Source organism: Pinus tabuliformis, chromosome 4_2 (assembly GCF_031772625.1).
Source record: "Pinus tabuliformis cultivar Carrire ecotype Pingquan chromosome 4_2, CPIR1, whole genome shotgun sequence".
NCBI lineage: Eukaryota > Viridiplantae > Streptophyta > Pinopsida > Pinales > Pinaceae > Pinus > Pinus tabuliformis.
The window spans coordinates 590,459,975-590,465,836 of record NC_142304.1 but is presented as its reverse complement, the minus strand read 5'-3'; positions in this window follow the sequence as shown (position 1 = coordinate 590,465,836).

The window sequence follows — 5,862 nt, the reverse complement described above, 5'->3', positions numbered from 1 at the left end:
TCTCATGAAATATATGGTAAGAACTCAAGACAAACCAGTAAATTATCCTATTTATTCTTTTCATTCAAATATGGATTCATTCATCTTATACAATGATATATGTTTGGAAGAAGAAGTTCAAAACATAGGCAACAAATAAAAAAATAAAAAAGGTGTAATGTTGGAGGATAAAACATAAAGTGATGTTGATGAAGAAGCTATGTGGAATATGTATTTTGATAGGGAAGTCAACAAGGAAGGAGTTGGAGCTAGTGTGTGGATTATGAACCCAAAATCAGACTAGTCAAAGACTGATTCTTACAAGCTTTCTTTCGAATGTACCAACAATGTTTCAAAGTATGAGGCACTGGTTTTGGGGTTGTGGCTATTGAAAATATAGGGAGCCAAAAGGATTTCAGTCCATGGAAATTCAGAACTGATCGTAAAGAAAATTAAAGGTGAGTATTCAACCAAGCATCCTAGAATGAGGGCATACAGGAATGTTGTTTTATATTTTCTACAACGTTTTCCAAAATATGATTTACTGTTGTTTTATTAGAATGCAGTTGATGTTGCGTTTGCCACCTTAACAAGTACATTTAAGATTCCTATTCATCCAAATAAGAAGTATGATATTGAGGTAAAACACAGGCCAACTATACTAGACAACATCATATATTGACAAGTCTTAGATAATGACAAACAATTAGATAGATTTCTACTATTAAAAGGAGAAATTTCAAATCTGCATATTGATGATGGAATTATTTCTGGTAATGGTGAAGAGGGAATTGACATAAATCAGACTAGGTAGAGTCTTGACAAGCATGAGGAAAACCTTGAAGTTTTGTAGTTGAAAGATAATGTGATCCCGAGAGGCTTAGTTCCTTTGGAGGAATTGTTTGATTTCAATGATGTAGCTCATAAGCCCAAAATACTACCTACTGAGGCTGAAATGGAGGACTATAATATAGGGACTGAAGACAAACCAAAAATTGTAAAGCTTTCTAAGTCTTTAGCTTCGAAAGAGAAGCAAAAATACATTGATCTAATGAGGGAGTATTCTAATGTCTTTGCATAGGGGTATGAAGACTTGAAGGCCTATGATACGAGCATCATCCAACACACCATTCCTATCAAGGAAGGACAAAAACCATTTAAGAAAAAGCTAAGAAGGACTAACCCTATTTTTCTACCCTTAATTGAGAAAGAGGTAAGAAATCGTTTTGATGCAAAGATTATTGTCCCTTTGACGTTTTCTAAGTGGTTGTCAAATTTAGTTCCAATAGGGAGAAAGATCGGAGAGATGATACTACGTGTGGACTTTTGGAACCTCAATAAGGTCTTTTTCAAAGATAATTACCCCTTGCGAAAGATGGATCGAATGTTGCAACAAGTAGTTGGTTCTAGTAGAATTTCATTTCTTGATGGCTTCTCCACGTACAATCAGATTTTGGTACATCTGGAGGATTAGGATAAAACAACGCTCACTACACCATGAGGGAAATTTATGTATGTGATAATGACTTTTGGAATATTGAATGTAGGGGAAACCTTCCAGAGGGTGATGGACATTTATTTTGCAGATGAGAAAGACAGGTTTATTATTATTTATCTACAAGACATTACTATGTATTCTAAGTTTGATGAAGATTATTTGCAGCATTTGAAGATTATTTTTAAGAAATGCAGGAAGTATGGTATCTCTTTAAGCACAAAGAAGTCCCTTTTTGGAATGAAGGTAAGATAATTGGACACATAATCTCCAAATATGGCATCAGAACTGACCCAAGCAGAATTGAAACAATTTAGAAGATTGATACCCCAAGAAATAAAAAGGAAGTGTAGTCTTTTATTGGTAGGATTAATTTTCTAAGGTGGTTCATTCCAAATCTTACTGAAATTTTAAGGGCCATCACCAATATGTTGAGGAAAGACAGTGAGATCAAGTGGATTGTTGAAGAAAAGAAGTCATTCAATGAGGTAAATTTAGCCTTAACTCATGCTCCTGTTTTGGCTAGTCATGACTACATGAAAGATTTCATTATTTTCTCCTTTGCCTCATAGCACACTATTGCAGTAGTATTAATGTAGAAAAACCAGGAAGGTCTTGAGTAGCCTATAGCATTTTTCAGTGGCAGATTAATGGATGTTTCTTTGAAGTATAACATAATGGAGAAGCAAGATTTTGTGCTAGTAAAGGCTTTGAAGTATTTCAGGTTTTATATATTGCATTCTCATGTAATTTATTTTGTTCCTAATGTTGTAGTGAAAGAGATTCTCACTCGAAAAAGACGACGACGCGAGAGAATAGCTAGGGTTTCCAGGTTTCTACAGGTGTTGATCTCCATGGAAGGGTGCAAAGGAGGGAGCTCCACTCCCTCCTACAAGTAGGTTGTGGCCAACAGAGGTAAGAAACCAATAGAAAATGATAGAGGTCCTTCAGAAGAAGGGAAAAGGAACATTGAAGAGGAGCAAGATGGTACCAAATCAAGGGAGAATAACAGCACAAAAGAAAATGAGGAAGAAGACAAGGAACAGGGAACAAAAGACAAAGCACAAAAGGGACCATGTAAACCCAAAGCTGAGATCACACCCAGAGTAGTTTTAAATGATCTTGCTCTACAGGCACACAGGGACCACATGCGGACATATGCAATCATTTGTAAATTCATGGGATTATGGCCCACTGAAAAAGCTTTACAGACATGGATTAAATACCACTGGAAACCAAAAGGAAGCATAGACCTACATCTTGGGTCAAAGGGATTCTTCACTGTGGTCTTTACAAATATTGAAGATAAAGACAGAGTGTTTGAAGGAGGGCCCTACTTCTATGCAGCATCAGGCCTCTATATGCAGCCATGGATTATGAATTTTGTCTCGAAGAATAAGACTTTTACTTCGGTCCTGGTTTGGGTAAGACTCTACTCTCTACATCTTGATTACTGGCAAACAGAATCATTATCTACCATAGGAAATAAATTAGGGCATTTTGTCAAAGGTTATAAGGCCACCAGAAGGGGAAAATACACTTCCTTTGCAAGAATATGTGTGGAGATGGATCTCTCTGGAGCTCTATCGGATGAGGTAATCTTGGAATTTTTTGATGAAGAGTGGGTGCAAACAGTAGATTATGATCATATTCCATTCAGATTCCCTAGATGCCATGAGCATGGGCACCTATTAAGAGACTATCCTCTCAGTAAAATAGAGAACAAGAGTAAAGCTAACACAATGCAGATACTGAATGCTTTCACAAAGTCGTACATAGAGGAAAATGGGACCAAAGCAACATCAAACAGAAGGGCAATAGGCCAGTCAGAATAGGTTCCAAGTACCTGAATAAGAAGAAGTGATAACAAAAGTAGATCAGGCAATGGGAGGAAGTCTAGTGGAGAAGGAGAAAGAAGAAGACCGTGAACAAACACAGGATATCAATAAATAGAAAGAGACTATGATGAGTGTGTAGAACTGGATATGGACCAGGAAATGACCCAGAGTGAGATGGAAATGGAGGACCATGAACTATAGGAGATTCTTGATAGAGAACAACTAGATATAGAAGGGTTCTTGAAACAGGGAACCATGGGAGGGGTAGACTCGTTACCTCAAGAAGATTTCAATAGAGTACAACAGTTGTTCTTATGGAAAACTCAGGCTAAAGGGCTGGAGAGGCAAAGAAACAATGAAAGGTAGGGTAACGAAGGTGTGAAAACTATGAAGACCACACTAGGGTTAGCACTTAGAAACCTAGGAAAGAAAAGAGGCAGGAGAAAGCAGAACGAGCTATTGATGGAATGTGGAAAGATAATGATAGATTCAAATAAGATGAAAGACCTAACTAGCTACTACTTTACAAATCATTAATAATGAAGTTCACATCTTGGAATATCAGGGGTCTAGGTAGTAAAAGAAAACAAAGATTACTTAGTAATAGAATGAAACAAGCAGCTCTGAATATGATCTTCATCTAGGAAACTAAATGTTCCATTCAAAAAATAAGAGAAATACATAGAAAATGGCTCAATCGATTTGAGTTTCTAGAAGTCAAAGCAGAGAATACAGCAGGAGGCATACTCACTCTTTGGAACCCCTAGAAGATTGGCATAATAGATGTTGAGGCATCTAGGAATTATTTATCAGTGGTTATTCAGCCTGTGGGAGATAGGGAGACCTATCTAGTCACGAATGTTTATGGCCCTCAAAGAATGGATGATAAACTCAGGTTTCTAGATTCTCTTGTGGATCTCAGAGACAGACATGCAGGAATACCATGGATCATGGGGGGGGGGGGACTTCAACATGATCAAATCACTTTCGGAGAAAAAAGGGGGAACCAGAACTCTAAGCAAAGAATCTTTAGCATTTCAAATTTTTATAGATAATATGAAGCTAGTCGACACTGATATGAGTAATGGTATCTTTACTTGGAACAATAAAAGAGGAGGAGAGTCTCAAGTAGGCTAAAAGTTAGATAGATTCATAATATCAGAGGACCTTATGCTCATTGACAAGGATATGACAGTGAGAATTCTCCCCTTTGGAGGCTCATATCACTGGCTGGTTCAACTGGAGGTTCAAGGCATTGGTACCCCCAGGAGTAGACCTTTTAGATTTGAGAATATCTGGCTTACCCACCCAGATTTCATCAGCAACATTGAAAATTGGTGGTCAAAAGATTTGTATATTCAGGGTACAAGAATGTTCCTTCTACACAAAAGACTAAAGCACATCAAGCTCAGGCTCAAAGAATGGAACAAGAATGAATTTGGCAAGATTTTTGAAGCAAAAAAATTAGTTGAAGATAAAATGTAGGAACTCAACCAAGCCCTTATCACAGATGGCTTTGATAAAGTCAGAAGTGATCAAGTAACCAAACATCATCAAACTGGGATAATTTATGTAAACAAGAGTAAATAATTTGGAGACAAAAATCTAGAGTCCAATGGCTAAAAGAAGGAGCATGAAACACTATATTTTTCCACAGATCCACCATGGAAAATAGAGCTCATAATAGGATCTCTTCGATCAAGGATGAGGGAGGGAATCTTATTAATTTCCACGAGGAAATAGAAGCTGTGTTAGTTCAGAACTTTCAAGGTATAGCAAAGGAAACCATTTCAGATAAAGTGCATTTCATCAAGGACTTAACAAGACATATACCTAAGCTGGTGTCTAGAGAGGATAATTTCAACCTTAATATGCCAGTGATTGAAGAGGAGGTTAGCGAGGTCCTCAAAGAAATGTAGAATGGTAAAGCACCAGGCGTTGATGGTTTCAATGTGGATTTCTTTAAAGCTTGCTGGAATATTGTTAAACATGATATTCTGAATGTAGTGGAAGACTCCAAGATGAACATAACTATTTTGAAGGTGCTCAATTCCTCCTTCATCTCCTTGATCCCTAAACAGGACAATTATCAAACTCCAGACAGGTTTAGACCCATAGCTTTGTGCAATGTGGTTTACAAGATAATATCCAAGGTTGTGGCCAATAGACTCAAACTTCTTCTTCCTACACTAGTTTCTGTGGAACAATCTGGTTATGTGGAAGGCACACAAATTCTCAATAGCATCATTCAAGCGCATGAGTTGGTGTACTCATTGACTAGCAATAGGAAGGCTAGAATTATTATGCAATTGGACCTAGCCAAAGCTTATGATAAGTTGAATTGAACCTATATCAAGAAAGTTCTTATTGCTTTTGGCTTTGATCATAACTAGGTTAGATGGGTCATGGCCCTGGTAACTTCTTCCAGCTTTTCAATATTGGTTAATGGTTCTCCCTTCGAGATTTTTATTCCTTCAAGAGGCCTCAGGCAAGGAGACCCGCTCTCTCCCTTTCTCTTCATCCTCATGATGGAAGGACTTGGTCGGTCTA